Source organism: Ursus americanus, chromosome 13, assembly GCF_024610735.1.
Source record: "Ursus americanus isolate L20-20 chromosome 13, mUrsAme1.1.p, whole genome shotgun sequence".
Lineage (NCBI taxonomy): Eukaryota > Metazoa > Chordata > Mammalia > Carnivora > Ursidae > Ursus > Ursus americanus.
This window is the reverse complement of record NC_142139.1, coordinates 15715935-15732532: the sequence shown is the minus strand read 5'-3', so window position 1 is coordinate 15732532 and position 16598 is coordinate 15715935. Positions and strand designations below refer to the sequence as shown.

General features: G+C 37.8%; 1 protein-coding gene across 9 annotated transcripts in view; it reads right to left on the bottom strand.

The window, feature by feature from the left end:
* BLTP1 (bridge-like lipid transfer protein family member 1) overlaps positions 1-11767 on the bottom strand; it is a 194488-nt gene extending 182721 nt beyond the window's left edge. For 8 of the 9 annotated variants that reach the window (XR_015726479.1, XM_045799042.2, XM_045799047.2 and 5 more), the window contains exons 1-2: positions 11519-11767; positions 9733-9817 (exon numbers count right to left, since the gene is read on the bottom strand). The gene's annotated coding sequence lies outside the window, so the exon portion shown is untranslated. Of the gene's footprint in view, positions 1-9732; positions 9818-11208; positions 11372-11518 lie in introns of all 9 variants that reach the window. The other variant, XM_045799043.2, reaches the window with a different exon arrangement.
* Between the last annotated feature and the right edge of the window lie 4831 nt (positions 11768-16598).

Below are 16598 nucleotides of genomic sequence, written 5' to 3'. Positions count from 1 at the left end.
GAGTCCTGGAATTGAGCCCCATGTTGGGCTCCACGCTCAGCACAGAGTCTGCTTGTCCCTCTCCCTCTGCTCCCCCCAGCCCCATTCATGAGCTCACGCTCTCTCTCTTTCTCAAATAAATAAATAAATCTTTTTTAAAAATCCTAAAAAAAAAAAAAAAAAGTCGGGGGGGGCACCTGGGTGGCTCAGCTGATTAAGCACCCAACTCTTGGTCTCAGCTTAGGTCTTGATCTCAGGGTCATGAGTTGGAGTTCAAGCCCTGTGTTGGGCTCCTTCTGGGCATGGAGCCTACAAAAGAAAAGAAAGGAAAAGAGAAAAGAAAAGAAAAGAAAAGAAAAGAAAAGAAAAGAAAAAAGAAAAAAGAAAAAGGAAATCCTGTTTCAAACTGTATTGTTCCAGAAACAGGCCATTACATGGATTAAAAATAGGTTCTATACTGACCACGTAAGTTAGAACTAACAATTCTAACATTATAGCTGTGTGACCACGGGCAAGTTACCTAACCTCTCTGTGCTCTATTCCCTCATCTGTAAAACAAGAACACTAACAGTACCTACGTCATAGAGCTGAATAGTGAGAATTGATGAATTCATATGTGTAAAACATTTGGAATAGCACTCAGCACGTAGTAAATAATACACTGTATAAACGTCTGTTAATGGCAATCAATGCTTTAGTGTCTTACCCATATACTGTTGGCATTCACCTCTACACAAGAAGACTGCTCATTTTGAACATCTGTAACATCTTACTGAGGACTGCTTTTTGACCGCAGAAACATCTCAGCTTATAATTAGGACAAGCCAGAAATGCCAGAGTTAATGTCAATGATGGCTAGGGAAGTGTTGGATGAACACCTCCAGCTTCCTTGCTCTGAGTTTGGGATAACTCTGAATAGCATTTAATTTGGTCTCTGAGAGTTCACCAATGGTAGTGAGCTCCAGATGCTCACAGTGGTAACTGCTAGGATAATGTTCTTTATTGACTTCAGCCCCTTTCCTTTCTTACTTCCCCATCCCCTACCAGTGTTTGCTACTATCACTTTCCAAATAAACTACCTGTACTTGAATCCTTACCCAAGTTAAACTTGTTTCTGAGGAAATCCAAACTAAGGCACTATTTTTCTTACTTGTTACCAGTCCCATTAAATCTGAGAACAGTTTTCTTTTACATGAAAAAAGATTCTGTACTTTAAAGAGATATGAAATCATATGATTTAAAGGACACAGTACTAAATATTTAGTATTTTTTTTAAAGTTTGCTTTAATTCAGGGCATATATATGCTGGGTTTTGGAACTGGGTTTTGACAGAAAGAGAAAAATTTCCTTCATCTGAACAGGAAGACAGAGGAAAGGAAAGACCCAGATATGGAGAGATTTGGTAACAGAAAGATGAGAGAATCTGATGGCTTCTGTGTATTTTTGAAAAAGTCAAATTCATATTTATCTAAAACCTCTTCTACTCCATTCCATTTTTTTCTTTTTTATTTATTTATTTATTACTCCCAGTTTTTTGGCTCCAATCCCATTACTTCTACAGTTCCTGTTCCTCTTCTATTTTTCTTCGTCTTTAATTTGTGTTTATAACGACTGTCAGAAGAATGGCCCTGGGGTGGTAGGTGAAAGGAAATATGGATGAGAGGGCCTTCTTCACCACAGCTTATCTCACGTCCCCCAACTTCACTCTACCTCAGCAATAATTATTTGATTACCTCAGAAAAGGGGAGTGGGGGAACTGGATCATCTGTGCCCCTGCCCACACCTTCTCAAGAAAACCTCACTGCACTGGTTAACCTTCTTCCAGGGCTGCATGACTCCTCTAAAAGAGATATCACCCCATAATTTGACAGAGGATTTCAGAAAGAAGGTTTTCCTATATCAGGTTTAAACTGGAATAAGTCTCTATAATATTACCTATGATGTGAGAAGACCTGTGAAGAACCAGAGTTTTCTCTAGAACCGTCATGGTAAGTATATATTTGATTTTGATTTTTTGGAGCAACATACTTAAGACAGTTGCATGATAATGCAGGCCTATTTTTTTGCTTGTTCATTCAACAAATATTTATTGAGCTTAAAAGTTCTACAATACAGCAGGCACCTGGGTCGCTCAGTAGGTTAAGCGTCTGCCTCTGGCTCAGGTCATACCCCAGGGTCCTGGGATCAAGTCCCACATCAGACTCCTTGCTCAGTGGGGAGTATGCTTCTCCCTCTACCCCTCCCCCCCTGCTCCTGATCTATCTCCCTCTCTCTCTCTCTCCCCCTCTCTCTCCCTCTCACTCTCAAATAAAAATAAAACCTTTGGGGCACCTGGATGGCTCAGTCAGCTGGGTGTCTGCCTTCAGCTCAGGTCATGATCCCGGGGTCCTGGGATTGACCCCCTCATCAGGCTCCCTGATCAGCCAAGAGTCTGCTTCTCCCTCCCATTGCCCCTCCAACCCCCAGCACATGCTCTCTCTCTCTCTCTCTCTCTCTACTATCAAATAAATAAATAAAATCTTTTTTAAAAAATTCCACAATACCTCTAAGGAGTTCTGAGTACTAAGTTTAAGATTTGGAATATTTACAATAATCTTCAGTAGGATATCTGGTAATACAGAAAATGCTAAAGAAAGGCTATTTGAATGACTACCAGTATCTTAGCAGTTATCATATCATATTGTAATTATCACTTTAGAAGTCTGCCCCCCCACTAGACAGCCATTCTTAAGGATGAGTTTGCCCTACTCATTTAAGTGCCATAATCAACCAAGTTCCTGTATATAGCAATCTCTTAATACCCATTTCAGAAATGAAATAAATGCATCATTATAAAAAGTACATAATTATGAACTATTGCCAAAAATAAGTAGGTATTCCCAATGTACCCAGGGCCAAAGAGATTCCAAAATGATCTTTTTCACTCTCAAGAAAATCTGGTTTTCATTTGCTTGAATTTAAGAAGAGGATATTCAACTTTTTAATAACCCAATTCCAAATACAACAAAAATGTAAAAAAAGTTTAATCATTCTCAAATCTCTCACACAACAATGAAGTCACAATTCTTTTGATAAAAGGTGTTCACATATATTTAGACCATTATATTAAAGTTCTTTGGATTTAATTACAGTTCCTTTTCTATAAAAGAAATTTTATGGGTTTTAAGAGTTGGAAAATTGACGTTATAGTTCCCCTTTGAACTTCATCAATATTGATATTCTGTTCATCAAGTAAAATTAAACACCTATTAGAACATAGCAGCACTCTGTATACTAGAAATTCTGGGAAGTATGCACTTTACAATATTTCTGCATTACTTGCCCTTAGGCAAAATTTTACTAATCTACATTAACTGTTGTAGAATATATACTTAGATTTTTCAGCTACTGTTTGGTTTCTACTCATATGTAACAAATTATCTTGAGATACCTTTGTAAAGTTGCCAATTTCAAAATTATTTATGTCCTCCTTACAATTAAGAAGCCGGGTAATTGACCCAAACGTCTCAGTAAATACCAACACAAACGAACTATCTGAACAGACTGCTCATCTCTACTATGGCATAAAGACATCCCAAAACAAAAGTAACGCATAAATCAGATCACAACATTTTTATACAAAATGAAGTTTCAAGAATGATTAGAACATTTGAGCTACTCATTTGGAACACTGACCACTCAGCAATCTAAAGGCAAATGCCCAAATACAAATGACTTTGTGATATTCCTTCCAACTCCATGATGCTAAACAAATGAAATATATAAATAGAGAAGTACCTACTGCAATTAAACATCTCACATAAACATGTAAATTTTACAAGATAGTAATGGAATATAGTAAAATGATTGTTATTATCCATCACACATATAGTGATTTGGAAAGCCCTCTCTGCCTATAAAGTTTTACCCATCAGGATACAAGGCCTAAAATTCTACCATCCATTCCTTTAAATGGAGTATTAACCAATATTCTCTCTTAAAATGCAAAGCAAAGTATCCCAGTAATAGCTACCATTAATTATTACCATGTGTTATTAGTGTAAATTAATTCATTGGATGACTTTTCTCACTAACAAGCAGGATCCAGGGATACGCCGAAAGGCCCAAGATTCCTGAAGATGGGGGAAATCTTAAAAAGGAGATGGTGGGCAACAAAAGCAAACTTAATTTCCTTAACAGTTTTGGCCAGGGCAGCAGCTTTGTACACATCAAGCGAAAATATATAATGTCCTACTCTGTTCATTTAAACAAACAAGACAGACAATTATCCTCTTAAGTCAAACCAGGTATATAATCCTTTCTACCTAGAAAAAGTCCCTCCAGGTCCCTTTCAGTACCAGGATTCTATGTGCAACAAACACAATTCATTATTAACTAACTCTAAAACCCAACAGAGTTAAGTGATAAAATAACATTCTATCAGAAATAACAGAAATCATCTGGTTTCCTGGAACTAGAATAGGTTTTAAAGCCAGATTTGAAATGGAAAGCTTGCTCTGTCCCTTTAATTCCTTTCTTAGCCATGCTATAGCTTGAGCAAGTTACTGCATCTCAGAGGCTGTTTCCACATGGCATCTCTTCCTTGAAGAGATACTGAAGGCATTAAAAACACAAAGCAAATATAAAACTCACAGTACAATGCTTGACAAGAAATACATTACAACAGTGGTAGCTAAGCTACTGTTATTAATGTTCTTTACAAAAAAAAAAATCAGTTCAACAAAAAAAGGTGAAAGCTAAAAAAAAAAAACAAACAAAAACAAAAAAACGCATACCAGTAAACAATAACTAAAAATACATCTCATTCCTTACAATATATAAGAAAAAAAACATATATGTAACTAAGTAACAGAATTTTACAACAAAAAAAAATTAGTTGGCATAAATAATAGTCAAGAAAGTATTACTATGAATAACATAATTCTACAAATACCAGTGAGCATGATTCGTAGAAGCAGATCAAACACCAAAGTACACTAGTCACCAGGCAACTATTGCTAAAGAAATATTCAGATATGGTGAGTGACAATTCAAACACTACAAATCTGCAAACTAAACAAATGTACTTTTTAACATCATAATCTATGCTACAAAAATGGTTCTTTATAATATGTGTGGAAGAATTTTTAACATCTAAGAAATCATATCATTCAACAAAAATGTTGCACTTTAGGAAACCTGACTTCTATAGCCAGAAATTTATGCTGGCTTACCTAAACACTTATTAAAAAAACAAACCTCTTAAAAATCTGCAGAAAATCTATCTACTAATAGGGTAAAAAGAACTGACTTCGACCTCTCCAAATCTAGAAGAAACCATGATTTTTAAATATAACCCACTTTTAATAGTCCACCAGAACTAATTACCTTCAACATCTCCTTGATATGGTCAGTAATACAAAGAGATAACAGTAACTGCTGAGTGAAAGGTTTAATCCTCCCACTTCTACATCCCATACACTGGTTGTGGGGTTTTGCCTTCGTTTTTTGTACTGACTAGTAACACACCCTGCAAGGTGCCTTTAATTCTTTTCATCAAGAATTCAATATATCACTTTCATTTTGATTAAAAATACACCAGAAGGTAGAACACTAAAAAGCACCAGCAAAGTAAAATTCTATAGGATTTTTGTAATAAAACTATTTCCATTTTCCTATCTGGCTCTTAAGTTTCTATCTTATACCTTATGTCACATCAGTGAGAAAACCCTCCCAAATACATATTCAAACTACTTGCCCAACAAAATAGGGTCTTTGGATGTGGGAAGAAGAAAGAAACTGGCCACATGTGTTTACCAACTCTCATCATATCAAGTACAAAGAAAATGTTTTTTAATAGCATGTCGTTACCCAAAGAGCCCACAAAATCCATTTAATAGCCAATTCCTGTGAGTTGAGAATTGCTACAACTGAAATTGAACTTTCATGTAAATAAAACAACAAAAAAGGCTGCTTCAGGGAATTTTATGAGGATATGATTATATAATACTACTGTTGATATCAGACACAGCATTTTAAATAGATATGGACAGAAAAAAATGGATATAGATAGAAATATACTTTACATATACATAAAAAGTGACAAAGTACAATAAGATCAATAATCTAAAGCTTAAACTTTAAACATTTTGGTCAGAGTTCTACTACTCTTTGAAATGTGCATTCCACGGTATTAATTCACCATTAAAATAATAAAAATACAGCTGCCATAACAATGGCTATAACATTTATTCAATGCTTGCTGTGTGCTAGGCACTGTTCTAAACACTTTATGTGTATTTACTCATCTAATCGTCACAAGTAACTACTCACTTACAATTCCCCATTCTACAGATGCAAAACTATGGCACTGAGAAGCTAAGCACAAACACGGTTAAAACATGGCCTCAGTAATTATCTCTTTGTTCTCAGTTTCTTTATATGAAAAATGAGTTCCTTCCTCCCAGTTCTACGTTTAGAAGCTAATATGAATGCTACCAAAATTCACATTTTGGTATAAAAAAATTCACATTTTGCCCACTGTGGAATTTTTTTCTCCTAAAAGGATCCTCCATTAACTCAAAGGTCAACAAGCATTTTTCTTTAAATAACCCTAAGTGGTAACACATCAAATTATGGAGCTTGATATGCAGCAAAGAAGGCCAAATTACAAAGTGAGCCGTATCTGACTTAACCACTTCCCCACTTTTCTAGAACCTCTCTCTCACCTGGTCATAAAGGCTATATTTTTGTACTTTGAAAGAGCTTATTTGACCCTAAAGAACTTGACAATTGATAAAAGATGTATGTCCAAAAATTCTTTAATACTCCTCCCTTCAAGAGGTCGAACTTAATTAATTCCCCTCTCAAGTGTGGACTGGAATTAAGAGACACAGTTCTAAAAGAATATGACAGAAGCAATGGTGTGTAACTAAGTAAAAAATGGCATCACAGCTTCCTCCTTGCTCTCTCTTGGATCATCTGTTCCAGGGGAAACCTGCTGCCTTGTTAGGACACTTAAAAAGCCCTGAAGAGGTTCACATGCTGAGGATTTATAGGCCCCCAGCCAACAGCCATGCGAGTGGGCCATCATGGAAGCAAATCCCTCAGCCACAGTTGAGATGACTGAAGTCCCAGCCAACATTTTGGCTGCAACCTCCTGAGAGACCCTAAGACCAAAGGGAACCAGTTTATGCACTCCCAAATCCAGATCCACAGAAACTGAGATACTAAATATTTTAGACCACTAAATTCAGGTATAATTTGTTACTCAGCAATAGATATCTAATACAAAGTAAGAGAAAAGTAATTTTGCAAGATATCTGCAAGTTACCTCTACCCTAATGGTTCATACCTGTCATGTTAAGCTAAACTACTGCACTCTATTCTCCTCCAACTTATCAAAAGATGAGAAGTAATAACACACCAAGATTGCTATCATATGAGTGAATCATTTCCTCTCTCTACTGTAAGTGGGAGTCTCCTGCATGGACTCTGTGGAGCAACCTCTACCCTGCCTCCTACAAAGGAGGATCTGTATCCATAATTATCACCACCTCCTTACCTTCTGTTTCAGAAGTCTATCTATAGTACCTTTGACCTGCATCCTCATATTCTGTCCTTTCCAGCTTAGTCAGTGATTAATTATTCTCCCTCAATCTTCTGTCTTCAAATGTTATTTCTGATGGTTTTTTATGCTCAGCAAATAAAAATTATAAATCATATTCATATCTTTAGAAAACAAAAACTCTCTCCCAAACTCTTTATCTCTAGCTATCCTCTGTTCCACTTAAAACCAAACTTTCTGAAAGAGTAAATGATATCAGCTATTTCAATTTTCTTATCTCCTCCCCAGTGTGAACTGGCTCCACATATATAATTGTTCTTGTTCAGGTCAACAACTTTTTTTTTTCTTAAAGATTTAATTTATTTATTTGACAGAGAGAGTGAGCACAAGTAGGGGAAGCAGCAGGCAGAGGGAGAGGGAGAAGCAGGCTTCACGCCCAGCAGGGAGCCTGATGCGGGCTCTATCCCAGAATCCTGGGATCATGACCTGAGCCGAAGGCAGATGCTTAACAACTGAGCCATCCAGGCGCCCCATGGTCAACAACTTTTTGACATGTCCAATGGATATTTTTCTTGTCCTCATTTTATTTGATGTCTCAAAGATGCTTAATATTATTCCTTTTCTCCAAACTCAGTTCTTCTATTGACTTCTGTGATTCTCCTGCTTCCTTATCTACTCACTCGTCTCCTTTGAGGTGTGTTTTCCTACCATCTGATTTATTAACATTCACCATCCTCATTTCTCTTCTTCTACTCTACATTTTTTTTCCCCCGAGTGATCTCATCCAGTCCCATTGCTTTTAACCAGCACCTATAATCTGAGACTCCAAATTTTATGTCTCCAGCTGCGTGTTCTTAACTAAGATCCATATATATACAACTTCTTAATGACATTTCTTGGAAGTCACAGATGCGTCATAACAACAGCCCCAAACTGATCTCCTCCAACCATGTTCCCAGATCTACTGTTCTTCCTATTCTGCCATAGTAAATGGCCCCAGAATCCACTCAGTTTCCCAAGCCAGATATCATATAATTATCCTTCCAATATTTATTAAACATTAATATGTGCTTGAACATGACAGAGACCAGAAACTTTCGACTCCACTTTCCCTCAAGCCCACTAAATCCTATCCAGCACATCTCCTTTGCATCTATTTAATCCATCTCCATTCATAATTCCCATCTGCATCGCTGTACTTCTGGTTCTCAACTGCTACCTGGATTATTACAATAGCCTCTAAATGATCACCACTCTGCCAAGTTCAGCGCTCTCCACTTCATCACCAAACTGTTGCTTGACCATGTCACTTCTATTCGTTATTTACAAATGCCTGAAATTTTCTCAAATTATAGAGTTAATTTTCTTAACCTCTCATGAAATTTTTGAAATTCTATCACCATCATTAACATTAAAAAAGTATGCTAAAATGAAGTCTATAAAAATCCTAGTATCCCACTGTACCTTCAAGTAGCACTAGCAGAGTACCTTCATTTATTAACTAAAATTATGAAAGACTTATTATAAATACCAACATTTACCATATGGGTAGTGGTGTTTTCCTAGTCTTTTACATAAACCAAAAAACATCTTTGCATATAAAACTCAAGAAAAGGTATGGTATTTCACAAAAATATTACCTTCTAGAAAAAATTATCTACTCTAGACCCTCCAGGGCCATGATGACCACTAGTTTAATACTAAAAGCCTGAAATAATGTCTGAAATGGTATATGGTACTCAATAAATATTGATGAAATGAATTAAGTTTTTCTTCACCATGTTTAACCATGTCTTTGACTATGTTCCATAGAACTCATAGTAAAAAATATACTTGAGTTCAATCATACCCAGTATTCTGTGAAGAACAAACCAAAAGTCAACTAATTTTCCTCATTTCTTTTTAAAACCCTTTATAACATGGGCAGATTAATGAGCAAGCAAAAGAAGGGAAAAAGTGTTGATACTTGATCAAGAATCAAGCCAAAGTTTCCCTTGGCTTTCTCCTGCCAATACACAAGCTAAGCACATGACTTAATTGTCAAAAGTCAGGTAAAATGAATGGCAAGTCACGTTATACACCCCCCCAAACCTCCACTCCTTGACCATTTAAGCAGATTAAGACACAACTAAAGCAGAAAGTCAGATTTCCTCTATCTCAGCTTTAATTGGAAATTAGATTTTTTTAAAACTTAGCCAAATATTTACCCAATTTTTTTTCAGAGTCTGCAATGTTGTTTTTCTTCCTCCTTATCTTCAGAAGGTCCACCTGCAGTGTTTCATCTTAACAAACCTGAAAAGAACAAAATTTAACCAATATACAAGATAGTATGGCTTCACCAGCATTTTCACCATTTCTGATTAAATTATTTGATTACATGCATGGGAATGCACACATGTGGAAAGTTTTTAATGTTACTCCAAAAGTGCATTTCCTTCTTTAAAGTTTCCAAACAAGAAATACTTCTAAATCTAGAATAAGACCGCAGTTTCCAAACTACACCATTCTAAAAGGTTTCAAAACCACTATACCTACGATTTGGGTAGTCAGAGGGTTGTAGAGGTCAAATCCTACCTTTAAAACATACTCAAGGGGCACCTGGGTAGTTCAGTCTGTTAAGCATCTCACTCTTGGTTTCAGGTTATGATCTCAGGCTCATGAGATCAGCCCTACCATTGGGCTCCACACTCAAGAATCTGCTTGAGGATTTTCTCTCTCCTCTGCCCCAACGCCTGGGGGCACTCTCTAAATACATACATACATACATACATAAAATCTTTAAAAAAAACATAAAGGGTGGTCTTAAAAAAGTTGTTCTCTCAAACTGTTGGGTCTTTGCTGGCAAGAATGATGCCTCAGTTTCCTTCCTAGTCCAAGCACCTGGCACAATTTTTATCAAACGAAATCCACCTGGCAAACTCTTAAGATACTTGGGAGATGATAAAGCATACTGATTAAGGGACTGTAAACTGGAGTCAGATTATCTGGTTTAAATCACATTTCTTGACTTTGGACAAGTTGATTTTTAGGGCTGTGCATTTTATCTATGAAATTATAATAATAATAGTCCCTACATGATAGGATTATTATGATGACTAAATGAGAGAACATGCATATGAAATATGTACCATTCAACAATTATGTAAGATAAATATTCTGGTTAATTCATCTATTTTTATATTTAATGTTTATGGTTAACTTAGTATAAATCAGCTTCAATGCCATGCAAAGAGTGAAAGCAGCAACCTGAAATCAGTAGAAACTTAACTTACATGCCTGGACAGTCAAAAAAAAACCCCCATGATTTCCTTTTGGAGGAAATTTACAAGAACTCTTTCCATTTAACAAGCATCCCTATCCCTAACTTTCTACTGTCAAAACTAAGGCCAATGGGGATGGGAGTTAGGTGTCGGGGAGTGGGTGGGAGACAATGCAGAAAGAAAATCAACTTCCCTTCACCTTCCTTTGACCAAAAGATAATGTTTCCGCTGAAATGTACTCTTCCATAGTGTGGACTCGGCAAGCACCAATTCAGAGTACAAAACACTCCACGCCTGAATTGGAAAGGGGAATTCTAAGGCTCCACCTCCCTTACTCAATCGATCCTATGTTAAGCAGTTCTGGTCTGCAGCATCCCAGAGCTGCTGGCAAGGCTAAAGCCCGGAGCCTGCAGGTGCACTGACCTTCCCGCCCGCGGAGTCCACACACCAGCAAGTGGGCGCCGCCCACCCGCCTTATCACCATCCACAGAGGCTGCTCCTGTGTCCGCGCCCCCAACAATATGATTACGATGGCCCTTCCAGGCCTTCCCATTGACCTCCGACACCAGGTCTACAGGTCCCGACGCTGTAGAAGAAACTAAGAAATGAGCCGACACCGCAACAGATAGCAGCGATGAAGCCAAACCTCCAGACTCCGACGCGGCTGACTTCCAGAGCTGACGGAAAACTGCTGCTCACCCTAACCCTGCCCAGTCCGACCCAGTCCCCTCACCTGGGCGAGCGCCGGGGCGGCCTGGAACCGCTCCGGCCTCTCTCCGGGGGACGCCAAAGGCCTCGGGCAGCGGCAGCAGCGCCGAGCCGGACCCGGCCCGCGAAGCTCTACCCGTGCCCACACCCTCTAACTCCGCCACCCCGGCCAGCTGCCACAGGTCCGGCCCGGGGCCCCTAGCCACTGACATAGAGGGGCGGAGAAGGATGGGAGGGGTCCCAGCCGGGGCCAGGCGCCACTGCGACTGCGTCAACTGGTAGCGTCACACGTCATGACGCCGACACGCCACCGAAGCCCTACCCAGGAATCTGCGGCGTCCCACCCCTTTCCTCTCCGCCCCTTTCCCCGCCCCCCGCCCCGGGCTGGGGGTGGAGTCTAGAGCAAAAGGTGGAGGTCAGGGGCGGGCTTGAAAAATCACCTGCTACTCATGTAAAGGGAATGTTAAAAGGCCTTCCTGAGGACGGGAGACAGAGAAGCACAGAAAAGAACGCAACGCTAACAAAAAGAATCAAACCGGTGCTATGAAGTGAAATGAATCCGCTCAGAATAGAGAGCAATACTTGTATAACCTTATCAATACCGGGAGTTTGATTGAATGAAATGAAACTACATTGAATCAATTGAGTCTCTTACTATATTAATGAAAAGTGGTTTAATGCTCACCATTTTTAAAGAGAAAGACTCTTCATATTATTTAGCAGGTGAACCAAGGCAAACGACTTTCTGGAGTTCGAGAATTATCTCAGATATATTGCGCACTTTTTATGTACAAATTATAAAAGGAAGAGGAACTTGGAAAGCAGTCTTAGGGCTATGGAAGCTTTGTGATTGCTTGGGACAGATGTGGAATATGTACATAAGACAACTAGAAATGCACACAGTGATATGCAAACAATAGCAAACAGAGTGTTAAGCATGAGTCAGGCACTGGTCTAAGCACTTTATATTTATTGATTCATTTAATCCTCCCCAAACCCTGGGAGATAGGTACTCTTATCCCTTCTATTCCCATTTCACAAATTAAAAACTAAAGTACAGAGAGGTTAAATAACTTGGAAGGGTAGGGTTTGAACCCAAGCAATGTAGCTCCAAAGTTCATGCTCTTAAGCATTACTGTATACTTTATCCTGCCTAAAGTTCTAAATGCCTAAAACTCTAGTCTGACTTCCTTCCTGAGCTGAAGTGCTGTATCTCCTAACGTTTTCAAGTGAGAGTTTTACCCTAAAAGAAACAGATGTGAAACCAAATATAAAATAAAGCCAGAAAAGTTTAAACATATGATATAACATATTAATCTTTATTGCATATAAGGAAATAAGAGGCCCTGGCAGAAGTGAGTTATGAAAGGATTGGATAAAAGCCAAAAAGAGAAAAACATACGCCTATTTTAGTTACTTCCACCTTCTAGCAGGGCACGCTTACCACCCTTATTTGAATTAGCTCTTTAGAGTTTATTTCTCCACTTCTGCAAAGAAATTGATTTCAAGAGTCTTTTTCAAAATCTGGAAGAATCCCAGTCATTCTCAATCTTTGTTCCCTAGTAAGGCACCAGGACCCCCACATGAATTCAAGTTTGCCACAGCCAAACTACCAACTTTGACCAAGAAGGAAACAGTCTCAGCACAAATTCTCTAGAAATCTACACATTACCCAGATGTTGTTCAGATTCCTCAAATCAAAAACTGAACTGAACTAAATTGCCCTGGAGCTAAGGGAAGGAGGGAAGAGAGGAAAGGAAGAGATTAAATGGAATAAATCTCTAATGGCATAATTTCAGGCACAACGAAAAGCTTATTTAAAGGTAAGAGGGATTACTTGCAAAATAATCCACAAAGGTAGCCACCAATTTAACCAAATTTAGCTGCTTTCTCTTTGCATTGATATTTTCACCATGAAAATGTTTTACACTAGAGTAAAATAAAATGTGCTTCAAAAACTAAATATAGGGGCGCCTGGGTGGCACAGCGGTTAAGCGTCTGCCTTCGGCTCAGGGCGTGATCCCAGCGTTCTGGGATCGAGCCCCACATCAGGCTCCTCGGCTATGAGCCTGCTTCTTCCTCTCCCACTCCCCCTGCTTGTGTTCCCTCTCTCGCTGGCTATCTCTATCTCTGTCGAATAAATAAATAAAATCTTTAAAAAAAAAAAAAAAAAACAAAACTAAATATATACTAAGAAAATTTTTAAAATTTAAACATATGCTAAGTGCCAGGTACTTGGCTAACGCCTTATGTGTACTATTTCATTTAACTTGCACAAACTCATAATGTAAATACCAGTTGTGGATGAGGAAGTTTAGAAAAGTTAAATAACTTGCCCGAGGTCACACAAGCTAGAAAATGGAACCAGAACTTGAACTCAAGTGAGTCTAACTCCAACACCTATTATCTTTCACTACTCCATACTAGATCCAAGTTAAAAAAAAAAATTCTCAAATTGTAGAACTAAAACACATAAAAATGTAAAGCCACAACTACTTTACAGATAATTTTAAAACAATGTTAAAACAGCATACTATCTGTATTTTAATGCATAAAGGAATTTACTGCCACCAAATTCAAGATGTTAAAGTTTTTTGAATGTTTAATTCAGGTTTTTATTTCTCTATCATCTAATAATTTCTTAAAACCACTATGTCTTGATGTATAAACTTGAGTATTCCTCAAGTTGTTATATACTTTTTATAACACCAGGTTACCAAGTCTGAAGTCATTTCTTACACCAAATCATCATCATCCTCATCATCAGTAATATTAGTAAGTCCATTAAAAAAATCAGTAGTTTTCTGTATTATTTCACAATATACCTACCAACTGAAATTATTTTTCTTTTCACTTACCACTAGCCAATGCAGGCCACAATTCAAGCTTCTGTCATGCCACAAGTATCCCAGGAGCCACCAATGCTAAAACAAACAAATGAGATTTAAGTCAACATATTTTAGGAAAACCACAATTACACACTTTGAAGCGATAAAAAGTGAAAGGAGCTGAACATGCATTTAGAAAGAGGAAATTTGTACATCTCTTGATATAATAAAGGAACCCAGTTTTCTAATAATGATTTGAACTTTAAAATAACATGTAATGTCCTACAAATCAACAAGTAGAACCATCAACCCATGAGCAAAAGATATGAACAGACAGCTCACATAAAAAGAAATATAAATGGGCCTTACACGGTAGAAAAGGTGTTCTTCATTCTCATAAAAAGGTAAAAGCCAGTTAAAGCTGCAGTTGAGGTACCACTGCTTTTCTTTTCATGTGACAAATCTCAAAAAAATTTGATAACTATTAGAAACTATTAGAAAAACTGGTTTATTGGGGCACCTGGGTGGCTCAGTCAGTTAAGTGTCTGCCTTCAGCTCAGGTCATGATCTCAGGGTCCTGTGATGGAGTCCCGCATCCAGCTCCTTGCTCAGTGGAGGAGCCTGCTTCTCTCTCTCCCTCTGCTGCTCTCTCTCTCTCAAATAAATAAATAAAATCTTTAAAAAATAATAAAAGAAAGAAAAACTGGTGTAGAGTACCAATGGAAAGGGCAATTAAGTGGATATCCTGGCTCAGGATGAGTTTGTAGAAAGATTTCTTTTTTACTGTATATTTTTCTTATAATTTCTGAATTTTGTAATGGGTGCATGTGTTACCTACAGTAAAATAAAGTATTTCAATGAAATACGACTCTTTTTCTTTGGCTCTCCCATCAATTTTTATTTTCTTCCTCCAAACCTGAGATGAATTTACACTTTTTATATTAGTTTGCTAAGCTGCCATAACAGAATATCACAGAGTGGGTGGCTTAACCAACAGAAATTCACCTTCTAACAATTCTGGAGACTGCAAGTCTGAGATCAAGGTGTCAGCAGGTTTAGAAGTCTTCTGAGACCTCTCTCCTTGGCTTGTAGATAGATGCCTTCTTGCTGTGTCTTCTCATGATCATTTCTCTGGGCAAGCATGACCGTGGTGGCTCTCAGAGTGTCAAGGACACCAGTCACATTGTATCAGGGCCCACTCTAATAGCCTCATTTTAACTTAATCACCTCTTTAAAGTACATATCTCCAATTACATTCACCTTCTGAGGTACTGCGGGGATTGAGGGGAGGTTAAGGCTTTAACAGATGAATTATGAGGGGACACAATTCAGTCCATAATAGTTGACAAACATGATCTTTTCCTAGAACTGGTCTCTTTTTCATTCTTGTACAATTTTTTGAAGTATACATCCCACATAACTTACTTTAAAACTCTTTTTGGGGCACTTGGGTGGTTCAGTTGGTTAAGCATCTGATCTCAGGCCATGATCTCAGGGTCCTGGGATTGGGTCCCATGTCAGGTTCCCTGGTCAGGGTGGAGTCTGCTTTTCCTTCTCCCTCTGCCCCAACCCCCCACCCCAGCTTTTGGTATCTCTCTCTCTCTCTCTCGAATAAATAAAATCTTTAAAAAAAACAACAAACCTCTTGCTGCCCCTATTTTATATTTTATTATTTTGTTCACTTATTCTTATTATTCTTTTTTAAAAGTGTAAAATTTAAAATTTGTTATAAATTATCATACGATCTTGTGTGTGTTCCAGAAAAGGCTGAAGAAAGGAGATTTTTTCCCTCGTCCCTTAGTATTGGTCAAACCCTCTCTTGGCAAGTGTGCTAGCCTAAGTGCCAATCTTATCTCTCTAATAAACTCTCTTTATTGTCTTTGTAACTACAGTCTTCTGCAATTCATTTATCATTTATCACTATATCTCAGTTCATAATTTTTTCAATGTGAAAAAATTATTTCAAAGTCTTCTTTACTTTGATTTTTCATGTCTCTATTTTTCTTTTTTACTTAAGTCAAGAAATATTTTATATCTATATGCCAGACACTGGACTAAGTTCTGGATATGTGTACATAGTCAAGGTAGACATGGTCCCTGCCCACAAGGAGCTTATAGTCAGTGGCAAAGATAGAGAATAAACCAAAAGTTAAATTCTAATCTATCACCACAGCCTAATAATTCCTGGTTATATTTTCTTCCTCTAACTCATATTAAGATCAAATCCTTTTAATTGTACATGATAGAAAACTGATGTAAGTTGGCCTAAGTAAAGGT